This window comes from Eumetopias jubatus, unplaced genomic scaffold (assembly GCF_037043125.1).
Source record: "Eumetopias jubatus isolate StellerSeaLion01/CBP00866 unplaced genomic scaffold, mEumJub1_p1.0 scaffold_14, whole genome shotgun sequence".
NCBI lineage: Eukaryota > Metazoa > Chordata > Mammalia > Carnivora > Otariidae > Eumetopias > Eumetopias jubatus.
Window position 1 is genome coordinate 64,494,618 of NW_028274820.1, and position 22,140 is coordinate 64,516,757.

General features: G+C 41.3%; 1 protein-coding gene and 1 pseudogene across 2 annotated transcripts in view; one reads left to right on the forward strand and one right to left on the reverse strand.

Annotated features, from left to right (window-relative positions):
• Positions 1–22,140, reverse strand: part of PDE1C (phosphodiesterase 1C) — a 625,988-nt gene that overhangs the window by 593,015 nt on the left and 10,833 nt on the right. The window lies entirely within an intron of this gene.
• On the forward strand, positions 11,416–11,680 carry LOC114200201 (UPF0729 protein C18orf32 homolog; annotated as a pseudogene).

Consider the following 22,140-nt stretch of genomic DNA (forward strand, 5'->3'; position numbering starts at 1 on the left):
TTATACTAACATTAGACAAAATAGACTTTAAGTGGGCGCCTGGGTGGCTCAGATGGTTAAGCGTCTGCCTTCGGCTCAGGTCATGATCCCAGGGTCCTGGGATCGAGTCCCACACTGGGCTCCCTGCTCCTTGGGAGCCTGCTTCTCCCTCTGCCTCTCTCTCTTTCTCTCTCTCTGTCTTTCATGAATAAATAAATAAAATCTTTAAAAAAAATAGACTTTAAGAAAAAAATTACCATAACCAAAAAAGGATATTTTATAATGATAAAAAGATCAATTCATTAAGAAGATATATTCATTATAAACATATACACACCTAACAACAAAGCCCTAAAATACATGAAGCAAAAATTGACAGAATTGAAAGGAAAAAACCAACAACTCAAGAATAGTAGAAGGAGAATTCAACACCACTCTCAATAATGGTTAGAACATCTAGACATAAAATTTAAAAACATAACCTTAATGCAACTTGAATTTGGAGGCCTCTTCAGATTTCCTGCCAAGAATTTTGCCTGAATTTGTGCCAACACTCAAATCATATATTTTGCCTTATTGTTGCCAGGAGATCATTAACACTCACCCCATTTTATGTCTTCCCTTAACCAATGTTTTATGAGATATTTTCCCAATGCTACAAACAATTCAATATTTATGGGAAATGTATACCTGTTATGCTTTGCTTAATAATGATAAAAGAAAAAATGCAGGTTACTCATGACTCAGAAATGACATTGTATAGAGCTGTCATTGTACAAGGCTATTTGTGGAAAATTTAATTGTTGAGAAATAAGTACACAAAATCTTCTGGGTTATGTGGCCCTCCACTGGGACCCCTGGGTTTTGGTAACTAAGGTGTATTGTCTGTTAGTGATGCAAAAGTTGTGGAAAACTATGAAATGTGTCTCTGGTTAAATGGTTTTTTTCAAACAGTAAGAGATTATCCAGAAAGTACATCGGAGGGGAAACTGTTAAAAGAGCTGAGAAAAGGAGGCTGAAGGGGGGGCGTGATAGGGATCTCCAATTATTTGAAGGACTGCTAAATGGAAAGGGGGATAAATCTGGCCTACAACTATTCATTTATTCAACAAACATTTGAGAGTATACTAGGTGCCAGGAACTGTACTAGATGCTAGTAATAAAAGAATGGGGAGAAACTAGCACTAAGGAGGAAAAGACATGTAGTACACATCACCTCACAATGTAATAAGTGTATCAATCAAAACAGGTACAGGGAAGAGTGTGCTATGAGAGTAGATACGCTACGGGAAGTCAGGGAAGACTTATTAGAGGAGGTGTCTGTTCAACTGAGAGAGAACTCAAAGTTTACCAGAAAGATGAAGAGGCAAGAGACTACAGGAAGAAGCATGGGCAGAGACACAGAGGCATGAAAAGGGAGGGGATGCATGGTGAATTACGTGATTCCACATTGCTAGGGTGCAAAGTAAGGGTAGGAGGTAGTGGTAGAGGAGGTAAACGGGTGCACAGAGGCCAATTAGGGTGGGCTTGGAGCATCTGACTTTGGCTCAGGGCTCATCAGGGAGTCTGCTTGTTCCTCTGCCCCTCTCCTCGCTCATGCTCCCTCTCTCTCTCTCTCTCAAATAAATAAATAAAACCTAAAAGAAAAAAAAAGGATGTGCTTAAACTCCTATTGGCAAGCTGAGAAGGGAAATTATAGTTCTTATATGTTATTATAATTGAGCTAAACTAAAACCTGGGGTGAAGTCATAAATTACAGGGAAAATATATTGGACCAGTATAAGGAAAAGCATTTTAATTAGCTAGAGTTGCAAACCCAAGAAGTTGTTTTGCAGAATATGACCAACACCAAGAGCAGCCAGAGATATTTGTTAGAGATACAATAAAATTTGTTAGAATATAATAAAAAGGATTCCCAGAAAAAAAACTATATGAGGAAAACTTTAAAACACTTCTGAATTGAACAACTGGAAAAGCATCTTTGGATAAAACAGAACATCATTTAACGTGTCCTCTTGCTAGATATTTAGTTTGTACCAAAGTCTTGATTATTATAAATAGCGAACATCTTTGTTCAGTGGCATGCTGGCAAATGTTTAACAATGGGGGGAGGGGCCTTGATTTCTAGTGTTTTCCATGGTGTAAATACTTTGGCATAGCTGATTTCTAGCTTCCCTCAGAAAGCCGCAGAAGGAGGGACTGGGGAGACATGTGCACAATTAGTTTGCACAAGCCCACAAGCTGTCTCCAACACACCACTGCTTCTCCTTAAACCCTTGTCCCCGTTATATTCTTAAATTCATGGATGCAGAATGATTGGAATAATAGACACAAGTACTTTGTGGAATCCTTATACGTACTGAACAAGATACTCATTTTTTAAAGTCCTGGAATTGTCTGATATTGTAGATAGAGCTCTAAACCTGCAGAGTTCACTGTTGCATCCTCTGAGAAGCACAGCACGCTGTGTATGTTTCTAAAATAACACCATATTATAACTGTCTCCCTAACAAGAGTGTGAGCCCTCAACAGAAAAGGACTCTGCCTTACTCGGGTTTATACCACAGTACCTGGCACAGAAGTATCTGCCATAACTCAAGTCATAACCTTTGACAAATCAGTCTCCTTCTCTAAACCTGAATGTCCTCATTCATTTTTCCCTAGTGTGTCCCACAGAGATGATCTATACAAAAAAAAAAAAAAAAATAGGGGGTGCTCTCTGATTGAGACAGAAAATAATGGGAAAATCAGGCTAGATTCTGCTCTTGGAATCACGGAGCACATTTCTAGAACAATGCACCTGACAAGTCCAGCAGCGAGTAGACCAGTTTACCTTTGTCTTGCCAGCAATTCCCATAAGCATTTGGCCATGGAAACCTTCCTTCTCCCATGGAACTAGTGGGGCCAGAAACCACTGAATTAGAAAAGTGTTCGAAGATCTTCCCTGCTGATGTTTTTGGTTTTGTCACAGAATAGCTCACAACTGGATGTGAAACTCCAAGCAAGATGGTGAAAATCAAATCACAAATGTTAAGAGAGTGAGATCATGAATGTGCTATTAGTTAGCATTTGTATTTGGAGAGCTATGCTGCAGAAGGTTCCCTTCCACATCCCTGACAGCGTCACTCCTGAACAGCTCCCACCCCCGCATGCACCTTCCAAGCCAGAGTCACCTAGATGTCCTGGGCTCTCCACGGTGATTCAGAACCCACCTTCACTTTGCCTAACTAGTTCTTGGGTAAAATGTTATCAATTTTGCATCTGAGGTCCCAGTATACACAGACTTCTCATTTGCTCATCCTTTGTAAATTGCCATAGACTTGACCTAACTTATGGTCATAACCTTGCTTGCACCATTATCTCAACAAGAAGCCTCCCAAGTGTTTTAATTGTACATCCCAACCTGTAAAAATATTTTGGCATGCCCAATACATCTTATTCATTTATTTGTAAATTACAGGCACATTCTGTTGTCCTAACATAATATGACCTTCATAAACCTCATAAGAATGGAAATGTAAATCAGATAAAAACAAAAACAAAATAAGCAGAAGTAGAAGTTCTAATGTTTTTGTACAACCCCCAGCAGATTGCTTTGGGCTCCCCAGATGTGCATGCCCCTCACTTTGGAGACCAGCCTTTAGGGTTTGAGCAAAAGTAGAGGTGATATCAGCTCCCAAGCTGAGCAGACAAGCTCTACTCAAGTGGCCACTCCTGCTTCTGAGAGGGACGACTAGCCTTTGTCAGAGAACCTACAGCAGTTCAGTATTTCAGCACAGTGGGCTTCAGCTTGAAATGGACCTGGGTTCAAATTCTGATTTTATCATCTTGCTGGCGTGTGACTTTGCACACATACTATTCAGTACTAATAGTATCTCTCATTTACTAGGGATTTCCTAGGGGTCAGGCAGTCTGCTAAGCACTTTGATACACACGATCCTTATATCTGTCATGCAATTAGGATATTATTATCCCCATTTAATAACTCAGGGAAACCAAGACACTAAAGGGCTACATAATTTGCCTAAAGTGAACCCCATATCTGTCTGACTCCAAATTCCAGATTCCTGAGCACCACACTCTAGTACCTCCCACGCTCACCCTCTCTGAGCCTCTGGTGTTTTATCTATGAAAAGGAGATAAACAGTACTTGCAAAATGTGAGCACAGCATCTGGGCACCACAAATATCAGCATTTATTATCCAACTTCCAGGTAAGTCCCCAAAAAGTTGCCAAAGGTGAGTCACTGGATTAAGGGTATAGAGAGTTAACCATGTTGGGCCCTGTCTGAGAAAAGCAGGTACTAGGAAAAGCAGGGAGCCCTGTAGAGGACAAGAATGTGTGGGTTGTGCCCTGCCCTGCACTGTGCCTTGGGGGCAGGAGTTTCAGAGCTACCTGGCAGACCCACCTGAAGTGGAGGTGAGAGCCTTGGACCTCCCCAGCTCCCTGACTCCCAGCGTTAACATCATCAGCTACTTCCACCCTGACTCCACGGTCATCACGCAAATTTCTGAAAGCATTTCAGCTCTCCCTGAAGGAGACAATTCACTGGCCATTAATGTTCTATAACAGGGCAACTAAATTAATAAACTGACACTTTTGAAACTCCAAGAGAAGAAAGATCGCAAACCTAAGGACCTGGATCCCACGCTGTCTGGACAGCTGTGTGACTTCAAAGCCTCATTTATTTCTACTTTTCTCCACCATAGACTTCCACTTCCCCAAATCTCTAAGGTCCCTTTGCCCTCTTCTGAGTTCTAAACCTGAGGCACTTCAATCCCCTGCTCGGCCACTTTCCCTCTTGTGAAATAATCAACATTGCTCCCCAGCAGTGAGAGCCAGCAGGGTGTATTTTAAGGCTTGAAGACACTCAGAAGGAAGACGCCATATCATAAATGTAAACTAGCACTAAAATCACACATCACTTTAATCATTCAAAGCAGCCTGAGGTGTGGAAACATGAAGGCTGCAACAATCACACTCTTGTCTCCCTAAATGTGTAGGATTACTGGCTTGGTTTGCCCTTCACTGCTGTTGATTCGGTTTGCAATCAACGGGAAACCACTCCATGATTCATTCTGATTCCATCCAATAAACACTTCTTTTACTCCTACACTTTGGCAGGGAGCTCCCTAAATCACATTTTATATGGACGGATCCAACGATGTATGCAGTAGCTACTCTTACTCAGTACCTCCCGGTCACTGAGTTAGGTACTGGGAGTGGGGGAGAGGGCTATGAGAGATGACAGATGCCCTTTTTTCCATTTCTTCTTTATTTTTAAGGGTAGAAAGGTTAAGAAAAATTAAATTACAACAATAATAATTCAAAACGTACCCATGTGACCACCCTCGACACAAAAATCTTCACTAATGCATACAGCCCTCCATGAGCATACATCTTAGCCCGGTGACCAAGCGCCTGCACTGGGGAGTGAACCGTGGGGGCTGAATCCTGACGCCCCCAGTCAGGGAGGTGGACATGAGAACTTACACACGTTCTCTGGACTCCCTGCCCTTCCCTTTTCTCGTGGATGAAACGGGAACAAGGGTGATCCCTGTGTTATGAGGGCTGAAGGAGTTATACATGCAAAGGACTTAGAAAGTGCCGGCCACAAAGCAAGCAGTCACTAAATGGCTGCAGTTAACTGTGGCGTCCACACTAGTGTTTAACTGAATTTCCAGGAGCTGTCATTTATTTGTTCACTGGCGTTGCTCACCCTACACATTCCCCATTTGCTCCATAGGCAAGGGGCTGGGGGTGCTCCTTGAAGTTGTTTCATTTTTCTTGGCTGAGACAAGGAAGCAGGGAGACACTCTCCAGCCAAAAGCCTGGGTAGGGTGTTATGGCATGGGTGGGAGGAAGAAGGCAAGCACCAGGATTGGGTAGGCCTCTTTTCCATCTTTGCTCGCCCCTTGCCCCTCTTGCTGTTATGTCCCCACTCCAGATCACCCCTGCTAACAACTGCTATGTTTCCTGTACTTTGTTTATGCTCACCGAATCATATGCAAACTTAAAGAGAGGGGCTGTGTATGTGAGTGCATATGGGACAAGAGACGAGAGTATATGTTCTCTTAAAAATGGGATCATTGCACATTATTGCATATTATTAAAATGTACATATTTATAAATTACACATATTGAGTATTATAAACTCTACTTTAGAGTGTCCCAGCAGATCTTCAGAAGTAAAGGCTTAAAAGAGGTTTCTGTTCTCCTCCACCCACGCCCAGGATAAAACAGATAACATGTCTCTGTTTTTGTTTTTCTTATTGCTGGTGGACAAAATTTCTTCAGGCACATTCATTCACAAGGGTCCTAGCTTTATGCAGGGTTGCAGTTCCAATTCCCAAGCTGACTCCAGCCTGAGGCCTTGTCTCCTGCCACCCCTCCCCCAGAGTGCTTAAAACCTGGTTCTGCCATCAGCAGCCCCACTGCACCTTTTTGGCCCCCTAAGAGATTCTCTTAATTTCCGGCAAGCCCAGCTCTGCATTTCAAGAGATGTTTGCTGTGCTTTATCAATTATTCTAGGAATTCACAAGATGAGTTTTTCAGGATACTTATTCCACTGTAAAGCTCGGATGGAAGTCAGAAGCCTATTAGCATAGTCGTGTATCCATTAGATGCACGCTCATCTCCCATGCATTAGATGATTAAGTCATCAAGCTTGTGCAGCTCAGTATACTTTCCAAAGTGCCTTCCATGTCCATTACATTCTTTGGTAAACTCAACCACCCCATGAGATAGATACTCTAGATATTTTTATTTTCATTTTATAGAGAAGGAATAGACACTCAGAGAAGCTAAGTATCTTACCCCACAGGGCCCAAACTGGGAGTAACATCCCGGTTTCACCCACTCATTGCCTTTTCTGAGCTGCACCACCAAGTTCCTATCACAGCCACATACTGATTCATCCCCTGGCCTCTTATGAATTCTTCCACCACACTTCTTGAGCTCCTACTGTGAGCCAGACCCAGGGCAAGGCATTGGGATTGAAAAACTAAAGAAAAGAAAGCCCTTCCTAGGGCTCGTACGTTAGCAGGGGACACATAAAGTAAAATCCTCAAATACAATACACTCAGGTACAAACTGTAGAGAGAACATTAAGGAGGAGAACATTGAATTTTCCCAGATGCCATTGATGACCTCTATTTCTAGTATATGAAGGAGGAAAAAAATGCTATTCAAAGCTGGCTGCAGACTTCCTCTTGTTCAGCAAAACGTATTGATGTTTACAATAAACACCCCCATAATGCAAAAAATGGAATCCAGAAAATCCAATTGTATGAAATGCTTAAGTTGCATTATTGCAAGGTTAATGAAAAGCAATATTTTTCAGAAGGGTTTCCAGTTACCGAATAATGTGCATGCATGTGGGACTGTGGAGGCACTCCTTAGAGCTGTTTGGTTTTTCTTGACTGAGGCAGGGAGGCAGGGAGACACACCCTCCAGTCAAAATCCTGTGTAGGGTGGGTGTAACCGGGTTGGGAAGAGCCAGACTCGGTAACTGACCAGCTAGTGTCACTAGGGTTGTGGCCTCCTCCCTCGGGAAGACAGACAGTGTCCTGATGGGAGTCAGGAATGCTTTACGTTAAACTGAGGGCATTCAACATGGTCACAAAGGAGTCACTTCCTCCCCCCACCCCCACCTCCCAGTCACACTCTCCCATCCCAAGTGACTGGAATTTAAAATCCAGCTATGCAGAGGGAGGGAAAAATTGTCCGTTGTGTTATATCCAATTTTATCATCCCAGGGCACCATTATTGCTGGGTTCTAGTGTATTTAACTGTGAAAAGATAAACTCCAGCATAAAAACTGGAGGAGAGAGACCAAAAGAACTAGAAAACCCTCCATAATAAGTAAGAAAATTTTTGAGGGGCAGGGGCAAGGATGCTAGACTAGAAAGAGAAAAGAGCAAAGCAACAAGAGGTAGGCCAAGAGACGACATGAAGAAAAGAACAGAAGAGTTTAACGTATAATTTTCAATTGTTTGCTGTGTTGAGATCAAGGTCCCCCATCTCCTCTATGGGGGCGCCTGGGTGGCTCAGTCATTAAGCCTCTGCCTTCGGCTCAGGTCATGATCCCGGGATCCTGGGATCGAGTGTCACAGCGGGCTCCCTGCTCAGTGGGGAGTCTGCTTCTCCCTCTCCCTCTGCCCCTCCCCTCCGCTCATGCTCTCTCTCTCTCTCTCAAAATGAATAAATAAAAATCTTTAAAAAAAAAACTGTCTGTAAACTGCTACACCCACAATCTTGGGTCAGTGGTACTTGGGGAAACCATGGAATCAGAGCTCTATTCGATGGGGCTGCAGTGGGATGATGTGTAGGCAACAGCATGCAGAGGGAGGAAACGGACAGGTCCACAGAATCTGGACGCTGGAAACATGGGGTGGCTGGGAGGAATGTGCGTGGCCCGCTAATTAAACTGGTAGCGAAGCTCGAGCCCATCCTGCTTAAGCATTCAGTAAAATTCAGAGACATAACAGACCACTCAAACCTAAATAGATACATTGAAAATCTGAATGAAATAGCAAATTTTCTAGGAAAATATAATTTGCCTAAAGATATCTCAGAAGAAACCAAAAATCTTGAGTGGTGTCCAGTTTCTAGAGAAGGAAGAAGAAGTTGTCAAAAAACTTCCCCCTCAAGAAGCACCAGGCCCTTGGGGCGCCTGGGTGGCTCAGTTGGTTAAGCAACTGCCTTCGGCTCAGGTCATGATCCTGGAGTCCTGGGATCAAGTCCAGCATCGGGCTCCCTGCTCAGCGGGGAGTCTGCTTCTCCCTCTAACCCTCCCCGCTCTCATGTACTCTCTCTCTCTCTCTCTCTCTCTCTCATTCTCACTCTCTCAAAATAAATAAATAAATCTTAAAAAAAAAAAAAAGAAGCACCAGGCCCAAGATTTCCTCGCAGAATTATATAAACTTTCAAAGAGCAGGTAACTTCAATGGTATTTAAATTTGTCTAGAGTATAAAAAGAAAAACTTCTAAGTTATTTCTGCAAAGAGAGTATTATATTGATATCAAAACCTGTTCAATACTCCACACACAGTAAAAACTAAAGACAAATCTCACTTAATATCAATGCAAAAACCCTAAATAAAATATTAATCAACAGAAAGCAACGGCACATCAAAACAACAATATATCTTATGTAAGTAAAGCTGATTCTAGGAAGGTAGAGATGGTTTAATATCAGGAAATGTATTGATTATTCATATTTATTGATCTAAGGAGAAAAGCCATACTGATTCCTTAGGGGCTGAAAGGGCATTTGACAAACCTCTACCCCTAGTCTTGATTTTTTTTTAAAGCCAAATACCCTACAATCCAGCAATTGCACTACAAAGTATTTACCCAAAGGATATAAAAAAACTGATTTGAAGGGATATATGCACCCTGATGTTTATAGCAGCATTATTAACAATAGCCAAATTATGAAAGAGCCTAAATGTCCATCGACTGATGAGTGGATAAAGAAGATGTGGTATATATACACAATGGAATATTACTCAGCCATAAAAAGAATGAAATTTTGCCATTTGCAATGACGTGGGTGGAGTAGAGTGTATTATGCTAAGCAAAATAAGTCAGAGAAAGACAAATACCATATGATATCACTAATATGTGAAATAGAAACAAAGCAAATGAACATAGAGGGGGGAAAAAGAGACGCAGACCAAGAAACAGACTCTTAACTATAGAGAACACACAGATGATTACTAGAAGGGAGGTGGGCAGGGGGATGGGTTACATGGGTGATGAGTATTAAGGAGGGCACTTGTGATGAGCACTGGGGATTGTATGTAAATGATGAATCTTCTCTAGATTTAGAAGCAGTTTTGTAGAATCTACTAAATTCTACACCAGAAACCAGTATTACACTGCATGTTAACTATCTGGAATTCAAATAAACGTTTGGAGAAAAAACTATAAATAAAAAAATAAAAAGCCTAATTAAATAGGAATCTTTGAATAATTCTTTGGGTATGTGTGTGTATATACATGTATATATATTTATATATATATATATATGCACACACATACATCCTTAATATGATATTATATTCCTTAATATAACAAATATTCTTTTCCATATATGTGTGTATATTATATATGCATATATATAATATATACACATACATACACTTATTCTAAAGACAGCAATCCAATAAAGTCAGAAACAAGAAGGCTCACTCTCTATTATAATTTAACCTGGTCCCAAGGGTAATATAAATGTAATTATAAATATAACTACTGGGGATGCCTGGGGGCTCAGTCGGTTGAGTGACTCTTGATCTCAGCTCAGGTGTCCACTTCAGGGTCATGAGTTCAAGCCCCATGCTGGGCTCCAAATAAGTCATTACAAATATAACTACACAAGAGGAAGAAATGAGAAGCATAAAAACTGGAAATAGCAACATAAAGTTATTACTACAATGTGGTTATATATCTGGAAACCCCAAGAGAATCAACCAAAAAACTGCTATAAGCAACAGGAACATTCAGCAAGATACAGGATTGTTGATAATAAAGAAAACTGGAAATAGCCCCCAAATCCATCAGATGGAGAGTAAGAGGTAAATTATACTATGTACACAGAAGGGCACCCATTTAAAATAATGTTGTATAACTATATTGATATAAAAAATGCTTACAAAATATTATTGAGTGGAAAGCATTACATTACAAAATAGCATGTATAATATGGCCCCATTTATATACTATGTATATATGTGTGCATGCATATGGGTGTTTCTGTGTGTATGCCTAAAGAGATCCTTGGGATACTGTTGAATCACAGATCTGTACTTCTGAAACAAATAACGCAACATATTTTAAGAAAAAAGAAAAAGAAGAAGATAGCAGGAGAGGAAGAATGAAGGGGAGTAAGTCAGAGGGGGAGACGAACCAGGAGAGATGATGGACTCTGAAAAACAAACTGAGGTTTCTGGAGGGGAGGAGGGTGGGGGGATGGGTTAGCCTGGTGATGGGTATTGAGGAGGGCACATTCTGCATGGAGCACTGGGTGTTATGAACAAACAATGAATCATGGAACACTACACCAAAACAAATTATGTAATATATGGTGATTAACATAACAATAAAAAATTAAAAAAAAAAAAGAGAGATCCTTGGGAGGGTGTTTACCAAAATGTTAACAGTAGTTATCTTTGGCTCCTAGTTTGTTGGTGCTTTATTCTTTGTACTGTTCTATACTGTTTGACATTTTTGCCAAAAGCTTGCATTATTTTTATTTTTATTTTATTTTTATTTTATAAAAATAAAATTATTTTATAAAAATAAAATATTTTATAAGTTTATTTTATACAATTTTATTTTATTTTAATTTAATTTATAAAAATTATTTATAGAGTGCAGACATTTACATTCAGACCCGTGGTAGCGGCCGTTCAGGAACTCCAGCCTCAGAGGATGGTGTGCATTCCTTGCATCGTCATTCCGATTCTGCTCTGGATCTACAAAAAAATTCCTGGAGCCATACATATATCCTCTGATTTCCCCCTTGTTAGTCGTATGTGGCCTAGAAAAGCTCTTCGAGAATCCCATGATAAAAACAAAGGCAAGGTAGACTGTAAGGACGCAGACATAAATGGATTACCAACAAAAGGACCAACAGAAATCTCTGATAAAAAGAAAGACTGAAGTGATTGTTCCAAAGGATCTCATTGTTTTAAAAATGGACATGATAATATGAAGCACTTTGCTTGTGATTGTCTCTGACCTTTTTCTCTGAGACCAGAATTTGGGATAGATAGCTTACTTATTTGATACTAATCAGGAAATACATGGTATTTATATTTTTAAAAAATTATTTATAAATTTTAAATAAATTTTGTTTTATAAAATTATTTTATAAAATAAAATATTTTATAATTTTATTTTATAAAATATTATTTTTAAAAAATAATAAAGTACTGTTCTATACTGTTTGACATTTTTGCCAAAAGCTTGCATTATTTTTATTTTTATTTTATAAAAATAAAATTATTTTATAAAAATATTTTATAAAAAATAATGAAGCCATTTCAACTCATACTGAAATATTAAAAGAAATTATTGACCACCACCCTGCAGCTATAAAGATTCATTAATGCTGCGTATGCCCTAATACTGAACAAGGATTTTGTTTGTGTGTGTACAAAACTAGCCCTCAGAAAAGGACTGACACTTGAGTTCTCCAGTCTCTCCTTTCCAGTGGAACAGAACTCAGAGTTCACAAAAAGGGAAAGATAGACAAATCTGAATGACTAAAACCTAAACCTCAGTCAATGCCTGCCTTGTAAAATTTCCAGTGACAGCACTATTTACAGGTTCAAAGAGTTCTGTTGTACAAACTTGGACACGGGGGAAGATGACGTGCTGTGGAAAATGTCAGATGACCCCAAAATGGCTTTAATGAAGACAATGATACTAATGATAAAAATGCATGTAAAAGATTAAGTAAAATTGTTTTATGAAATGTAACAGTATAAAAAGTAGTATTCTAGGGCGCCTGGGTGGCTCAGATGGTTAAGCAGCTGCCTTCGGCTTAGGTCATGATCTCAGGGTCCTGGGATCGATTCCCACATCAAGCTCCTTGCTTAGCAAGGAGCCTGCTTCTCCCTCTGCCTGTCACTCCCACTGCTTGTACTCTCCCTCTCTCTCTCTCTCTGGCAAATAAATTAATAAAATCTTTTAAAATTAAAAAAAGTAGTATTCTAAATTTTCTGCAACTTGAGATTGTTTTTAATAGGTGTAACAAAAAATATATTAAAAGTACACATGTAGCTTCTTTTTCCTAGTCCCTTCAAAGTCTGTATGTTCAAGGAGGCCACTTAAATTTTCTTTTTTTTTTTTTTTAGAAATTTTCTCAAAGGGGAAAAAGAGGATTCGCCTGGGGCGCCTGCGTGGCTCAGTCAGTTAAGCCTCTGACTCTTGATTTCAGCTCAGGTCATGATCTCAGGGTCCAAGGATCGAGCCTTATGCGGGGCTCTGCACTGGGCATAGAGCCTGTTTAGGATTCTCTCTCTCCCTTACCCCCCATAAAAGAAGAAAAAAAAAAGGACTCGCCTTATCATTTCATTCCATTTCGAGACAGCTTGAGATCAAAGCAGTGTGGGGTCTGGAGGCAGAGATCTAGGGGCCCTACTTCACTGGCACTCTTTCCTCTCCTTTTTCTGTACACAGTGGAGCGCGAATCCCAGGACTGATGATAGCAAAGTGAAAGCCTGGAGGCTGGGGAGGGGCAGGGGCACGGAGGACGTGCCTCCTTTCCTTCTCCCTGGGGAGCCCACAATCAGTGTGACTGTGGAAAAAGTGACAGAGCGGAAAAAGCAAAAAGTCTTGATAGCTGATTTACAGCTTAGTCATCTCCAAGGTCACATGGTGGGTAAAAATCCCAGCAGAACAGCTTTTCCCTGAGTTGGGCAGGGGCTGCTCTTAGGGAACCGATCTGAGACTTCGAAAAGATGACGGTGGGGACAAGGGGTGAGTGGCCAGTGAGTGGTGCTGGCCACGCCCATCCCTGCCTCATCCCCAGCAGCGCTGTGTCCGAACCCTCTCCACTCCCACAGCCTTTGGATGTGAGGTAACCTGATGTACCAGTGATCGGAGCCTGGAGTTCTTTGGGACAAGCACAGACAGACACACTGACAGGCGCTGATATCGACATGGGGGCCTGGTTGGTGCTGGCAGGACACACTGAGTATCTTTGATCTAAGTTCAGAAGGTCCACCCAGAACCCTCCTCCCTTCCTCCTTTCCTTTCTCCCTCCTGTTGGGATGCAGAGGCTCAGAGCATGCTTGGGAATGACCTGGACATTTATATTCACGGGTAGAGGTGAGAAGAACCTCTGGGCAGTGCCTGGAAATAGAGAGAGATGGCCTGGAAGAGAGAGAGATGTGGCGACATCCCTGCCCTGCTCCTCTAGGAAACGCAAAATAGAACCTTAGAGGGACATGGCCAAGTGGTTACTCCCTACTGAGAAACTGGGTGACATTTTGATGTGGCTGTATTGATGTGACCAGGTGTTTTTGAAAACGTGATGTTACTAAGCAATATGAACAATTTAATCAGCTAGCCTCATCCTTTGGCCCAACCCATTCCTGACCCTCACCCAGGTATATTTTCTTCAAAGTGTAAGGGAAAGTGGGCTTGGGATGACAGACAGGCTCACAGACACTGTCAGGGACTAAGATGCATCAGGAGCAAGGCAGGAGATGGGGTAAGGCTCAGGCTTGGGGTGGGGGTCTGCACACATTCTTTGGGAAAAAAACTGTTTTTTGGGTCAAGTCACACTATGATAGACTCAGAACACACATCTCTAAATCAGAACAGGTGTAGGGGCGCCTGGGTGGCTCCGATGGTTTGTTCTCTCTGTCTCTCTCTATGTCTCTCTGTCTCTCTCTCAAATGAATAAATTAAAAAAAAATCTTAAAAAAAAATCAGAACAGATGTAGTGAGGGAATGAGTGAGAAGGAACTGCTGATAATGAAGAGCTGTGGAAGGAGGGGCGGGGGGGGCTGGGATGGACAGAGGGGCTTGCGTGAGTCTAGAGACCCAGAGCAGAACCACCGATGGGAGCTAGCCTTAAACACCCACCCCATGCCGTACTCTCCCGGCCAACACACTTTGCCCCAGGGTCAAAATGACAAGAATGTTTTGAAAATGTTGCTGCCCGCCACCCCCCAGCCCCCGCCTGCTTGCAGACTGACCTGGGTGGAAGCTCGAAAAGACCAACGCTCTGGGCCTCTAATGAGCTGTAAGCACATTAGGAGCAAAGCCTGACACCAGCCCGTCAGGCCCTTGTATGTTCCACTCAGTCTAGAAGCTTTCACCATGAGCCCAGGGGCTCCCAGCTGGAATAACCAGTTCTGTGGCACAGGCACCAACATCAAGGAGAAAAGCTCAGAGGCTCCAGCAAAGCTGATACGAAGCAGGAGTTAATCCTAGTTCTGACTGATTTCCTTTAGAAAGTGACGCTTTTTTTTTCTTTTTTTTAAGCACTGACTGCTGCTTAGTTTTGGTTTTAAGGAAGTTCTACTAAAAATGCATTACTACTACTAATAAAATCATACATTGATGAAGACTCTCTTCTTGACCAAACTTTAGTTAGGCTCCTCTGAGTCTCTGCCTCAACTAGGCCGCACCATGGCTTTCCCTGTTCCTCCTGTCCTTGCCAGGCCTGCTGAGGGCAGTTTTAGCAAGAATCCTGCTAAGTCAGTGTAGCAAGAATCCCCCGACCCTTGATATCTGATCACTCTGGATACCTGATCAAGTTCTTCATGCCTCACTTTGATGTCCAGATCTTTCTCCCGCCTTTAGCAAGAATCCTGTTAAGGTCAGTTTAACAAAAGCCTCTTATCCCTGATGTCTCCTTGTAGTAATTTGGTAAAATTATGTAATTTCTAGTTACTGACCCCTCACTCTGCTAGTTAGCTCTAAATCCCCATTTATCTCTGCTGTATCCAGACTTGGGCCTGAACTCTCTCCCTATTGTAATTATAATTGTAATATTGTAATATTCCTATTGCAATAGCCCTGAATAAAGTCTTCCTTACTATTTTAATAAGTATCAGAATAATTTTTCAACAACATCTAACATAAAAATAATAGTTAATGCCCACTGAGCACTGACTCTGTGCCTGACACCATGCTAGGAGCTTTGCTTTAAACCCTTAAACCCCCAAAACAGCCCAGTAAATCCAGCTGTTTGCATCCCCATTTTACAGATGAGGAATCTGAGCTTCAAAGAGCTTAAGTAACTTGCCCAAGACCACACAGTTAGTAATGGGCAGAACCAGGATTCTAACTCTGTCTCACTCTAGAGCCTGGTCTTTTAACAACTCAATTTTAACTCCCAAAGAAAATTTTTATTTTTAAAAAATACTATACTCCCTACAAGATAAAAATCATATTATGCGGCTAGATGGCGGAGGAGTAGGAGACCTGGATTTCGTCTGGTCTCAGGAATTCAGCTGAATAAGGACCAAACCATTCTGAACACTTACGAACTCCACAGGAGATGGAAGAGGAGAGTAGCAACAACTCTCTGAACAGAGAAGCGACCACTTACCGGAAGGTAGGACGTGGGGAGAAGTGAATCTGAGGCGATATTCGGAGGGATAGACGGCGGGGGAGGGGGCCTCCGTGGGCCGCTTCTGGCAAGTGATAGAGCCGCGGAGCCCAAAATCGGAACTTTTAGAAGTCAGCTCCGCTGAGGGACGTCGCTCCCGTGGCTAAGCGGGTGTGGAACCCTCGCGGGACATGTGGTCTCAGGACCCTCGGGGTCACAGAAAGACCGGGGGTGCCCGAGTGCGGCAGAGCTCCCAGGTATCGGAGCGGGGAAGCCGGCTGCAGAGGCGAAGCCAAGGCGTGGGCTCTCAGCTCGGGGTGGCCATAAACTGTGATCCGCAGCCCAGTCGGGCCACTGCTCCTCCAGCAGGGACCCAACAAGCGGCAGATCCGGGGAAACTCCCCTTCCTCCCCCGGGAGGAGCGGCGCGGGAGCGCACCGCAGGGATCTGCTGGGTTTGGAGACTCCACACGGGGTCGGGTGCCAGAGATAGAAACGCTCGGTCACAGGCCGGGTAAGCATGGAGTGCGGCCGGAGACCAGGGAGACGGGAGTGACTGTTTTTCTCTGGGGGCGCACTGAGGAGCGGGGCCCCAAGTTCTCAGCTCCTCCGAGCGGACATTGGGAGGCCACCATTTTCACTCTGGTCCTCCAAAGCTGTACCGAGAGCTTGCAGGGAACAAAAGCTCCTGAGAGCAAACCCGAGCAGATTGCTTAGCCCTGACGGCAAGGGCGGGGCAAAGAAATTTGGGAACCACGGCAACAGGCCCCTCCCCCAGAAGATCAGCACGAACAGCCAGCAAGCCAAGACCAAGTTTACCGATGAAGGAGAACGGAAGAACTCCAGCATTAGGGGAATACTGCACATAGAATTCATGGCTTTCTTACCATGATTCATTAGTTTTTCAAAGTTAATTTTTTTAACTGTTTTTTTGAATTTTTCTTTTTCCCTTTTTCAACCAACATCTTATCAATCCCTTTTTTAAAAAAACATTTTTTATTTTTCATTTTTAGAATCATATTTTATCCCTTCATAGTAGTTACCCTTATTTTTGGCATTTCGCTCTTTAAAATTTTGAGATACAGGGGCGCCTGGGTGGCTCAGTTGGTTAAGCGACTGCCTTCAGCTCAGGTCATGATCCTGGAGTCCAGGGATCGAGTCCCACATCAGGTTCCCTGCTCGGCGGGGAATCTGCTTCTCCCTCTGACCCTCTTCCCTCTCGTGCTCTCTATCTCTCATTCTCTCTCTCTCAAATAAATAAATAAAATCTTTAAAAAATAAATAAATAAAATAAAATTTTGAGATACAGTTTCTTCTAACAGGTCAAAATATACCCTAAATCACTGGTGTATGGCTTTGTTCTAGTCTCCTGTCTGATCACATTCTCTCCCTTTTTTTTTAATTTTCTTTTTTCTTTTTTCAAACAACTTCTTATCCTATCAATTCCTTTTATACAATCTTTTATAATTTCCATCTTTATAATCATCTTCCATCCCTTTATTGTATCAACCCTTATTTTGTACATACATAAGTCTTTCTTCCTTTAAAATTTTAGGAGGCACTTTCTTCTAACAGACCAAAATACGCCCAAAATCTAGTGTGTGGCACTGATCTATGCACTAGCCTGATCATATCTGATCACATTCTGGTTTTTTGTTGTTGTTCTGTTCTGTTTTTGTTTGTTTTTATCTTTTTCTTTTTCTTTTTTTTTTTTCTCTTTCTTTTTTCTTTCTTCCCCTTTCTTTTCCCCTGGTTTCAGGTCTTTTCTGATTTGTATAGAGTATATTTGCTGGGGACATTGTTAACCTGTTAGCCTTTTGTTCTCTCATTCATCTATTCTCCTCTGGACAAAATGACAACACGAAAAAAATCACCTCACCAAAAAGAACAAGAGGTAGTACCCTCTGCCAGGGACCTACTCAATACGGATATTAGTACGATGTCGGACCTAGACTTCAGAATCATGACTTTAAAGATACTACCTGGGCTTGAAAAAAGCATCGAAGTTATTAGAGAAACCCTTTCTGGAGAAATAAAAGAACTAAAATCTAACCAAGTCGAAATCAAAAAGGCTATTAATGAGGTGCAATCAAAAATGGAGGCACTAACTGCTAGGATAAATGAGGCAGAAGAGAGAATCAGCGATATAGAAGACCAAATGATGGAAAATAAAGAGGCTGAGAAAAAGAGAGAGAAACAACTACAGGATCACGAGGGCAGAATTCGAGAGATAAGCAATACGATAAGATGAAACAACATTAGAATAATTGGGATCCCAGAAGAAGAAGAAAGAGAGAGAGGGGCAGAAGGTATATTGGAGCAAATTATAGCAGAGAACTTCCCTAATGTGAGGAAGGAAACAGGCATCAAAATCCAGGAGGCACAGAGAACCCCTCTCAAAATCATAAAAATAGGTCAACACCCCAACATCTAATAGTAGAACTTACGAGTCTCAGAGACAAAGAGAAAATCCTGAAAGCAGCTCGGGAGAAGAGATATGTAACCTACAATGGTAAAAACATTAGATTGGCAACAGACCTATCCACAGAGACCTGGCAGGCCAGAAAGGACTGGCATGATATCTTCAGAGCACTAAACGAGAAAAATATGCAGCCAAGAACACTATATCCAGTGAGGCTGTCATTGAAAATAGGAGAGATAAAAAGCTTCCAGGACAAACAAAAATTAAAGGAATTTGCAAACATGAAACCAGCCTACAAGAAATATTGAAAGGGGTCCCCTAAGCAAAGAGAGAGCCTAAAAGCAGCATAGATCAGAAAGGAACACAGACAATATACAGTAACAGTCACCTTACAGGCAATACAATGGCACTAAATTCATATCTTTCAATAGTTACCCTGAATGTAAATGGGCTAAAGTCCCCAATAAAAAGACACAAGCCATCAGATTGGATTAAAAAACAAGACCCATCAATATGCTGTCTGCAAGAGACTCATTTTAGACCCAAGACACTCCCAGATTGAAAGTGAGAGGGTGGAAAACCATTTACCATGCTAATGGACACCAAAAGAAAGCTGGGGTGGCAATCCTTATATCAGACAAACTAGATTTTAAAACAAAGACTGTAATAAGAGATGAAGAAGGACACTGTATCCTACTTAAAGGGTCTATCCAACAAGAAGATCTAACAATTGTAAATATCTATGCCCCTAACGTGGGAGCAGCCAATTATATAAGGCAATTAATAACAAAAGCAAAGAAACACATTGACAACAATACAATAATAGTGGGGGACTTTAACACCCCCCTGACTGAAATGGACAGATCATCTAAGCAAAAGATCAACAAGGAAATAAAGACTTTAAATGACACACTGGACCAAATGGACTTCACAGACACATTCAGAACATTCCATCCCAAAGCAACGGAATACACATTCTTCTCTAGTGCCCATGGAACATTCTCCAGAATTGATCACATCCTAGGTCACAAATCAGGTCTCAACCAGTACCAAAAGATTGGGATTATTCCCTGCATATTTTCAGACCACAATGCTTTGAAACTAGAACTCAATCACAAGAGGAAAGCCGGAAAGAACTCAAATACATGGAGGCTAAAGAGCATCCTACTAAAGAATGAATGGGTCAACCAGCAAATTAAAGAAGAATTTAAAAAATTCATGGAAACCAATGAAAATGAAAACACAACTGTTCAAAATCTTTGGGATGCAGCAAAGGCAGTCCTGAGAGGAAAGTATAGCAATACAAGCCTTTCTCAAGAAAGAAGAAAAGTCTCAAATACACAACCTAACCCTACACCTAAAGGAGCTAGAGAAAAAACAGCAAATAAAGCCTAAACCCAGCAGGAGAAGAGAAATAATAAAGATCAGAGCAGAAATCAATGAACTAGAAACCAAAAGAACAGAACAGATCAACAAAACTAGGAGCTGGTTCTTTGAAAGAATTAACAAGATTGATAAACCCCTGGCCAGACTTATCCAAAAGAAAAGAGAAATGACCCAAATCAACAAAATCATGAATGAAAGAGGAGAGATCACAACCAACACCAAAGAAATACAAACAATTCTAAGAACATATTATGAGCAACTCTATGCCAGCAAATTAGATAACCTGGAAGAAATGGGTGCATTCCTAGAGACGTATTAACTACCAAAATTGAACCAGGAAGAAATAGAACACCAGAACAGACCTATAACCACTAAGAAAAATGAAGCAGTCATCAAAAATCTCCCAACAAACAAAAGCCCAGGGCCAGATGGCTTCCCAGGGGAATTCTACCAAACATTTAAAGAAGAATTAATACCTATTCTCCTGAAACTGTTCCAAAAAATAGAAATGGAAGGAAAACTTCCAAACTCATTTTATGAGGCCACCATTACCTTGATCCCAAAACCAGACAAAGACCCCATCAAAAAGGAGAATTACAGACCAATATCCTTGATGAACATGGATGCAAAAATTCTCACCAAAATACTAGCCAATAGGATCAAACAGTACATTAAAAGGATTATTCACCATGACCAAGTGGGATTTATCCCTGGGCTGCAAGGCTGGTTCAACATCCGCAAATCAATCAACGTGATACGATACATTAACAAAAGAAAGAACAAGAATCATATGGTCCCCTCAATAGATGCAGAAAAAGCATTTGGCAAAGTACAGCATTCTTTCTTGATCAAAACTCTTCAGAGTATAGGGATAGAGGGTACCTACCTCAATATCATAAAAGCCATCTACGAAAAACCTACAGCGAATATCATTCTCAATGGGGAAAAGCTGAGAGCTTTTCCCTAAGGTCAGGAACGCGGCAGGGTTGTCCACTATCACCACTGTTATTCAACATACTATTAGAAGTCCTAGCCACAGCAATCAGACAACAAAAAGAAACCAAAGGCATCCAAATCGGCAAAGAGGAAGTCAAACTCTCACTCTTTGCAGATGATATGATACTGTATGTGGAAAACCCAAAAGACTCCATCCCAAAACTGATAGAACTCATACAGGAATTCAGTAAAGTAGCAGGATATAAAATCAATGCACAGAAATCAGTGGCATTCCTATACACCAACAACAAGACAGAAGAGAGACAAATCAAGGAGTCGATCCCATTTACAATTGCACCCAAAACCATAAGATACCTAGGAATAAATGTAACCAAAGAGGCAAAGGGTCTGTACTCAGAAAACTATAAAATACTCATGAAAGAAATTGAAGAAGACACAAAGAAATGGAAAAATGTTCCATGCTCATCGATTGGAAGAACAAACATTGTGAAGATGTCAATGCTACCTAGAGCAATCTACACATTCAATGCAATATCCATCAAAATACCATCCACTTTTTTCAAAGAAATGGAACAAATAATCCTAAAATTTGTATGGAACCAGAAGAGACCCCGAATAGCCAGAGGAATATTGAAAAAGAAAAGCAAAGCTGGTGGTGTCACAATTCCGGACTTCCAGCTCTATTACAAAGCTGTCATCATCAAGACAGTACGGTACTGGCACAAAAACAGACACATAGATCAATGGAACAGAATAGAGAGCCCAGAAATGGACCCTCAACTCTATGGTCAACTCATCTTTGACAAAGCAGGAAAGAATGTCTCTTCAACAAATGGTGTTGGGAAAATTGGACAGCCACATGCAGAAGAATGAAACTGGACCATTTCCTTACACCACACACAAAGATAGACTCCAAATGGTTGAAAGACCTAAACGTGAGACAGGAGTCCATCAAAATCCTAAAGGAGAACACAGGAAGCAACCTCTTCGACCTCAGCCACAGCAACTTCTTCCTAGAAACATCACCAAAGGCAAGGGAAACAAGGGCAAAAATGAACTATTGGGATTTCATCAAGATCAAAAGCTTTTGCACAGCAAAAGAAACAGTCCACAAAACCAAAAGACAACCGACAGAATGGGAGAAAATATTTGCAAATGACATATCAGATAAAGGGCTAGTATCCAAAATCTATAAAGAACTTATCAAACTCAACACCCAAAGAACAAATAATCCAATCAAGAAATGGGCAGAAGACATGAACAGACATTTTTCCAAAGAAGACATCCAAATGGCCAACAGACACATGAAAAAGTTCTCA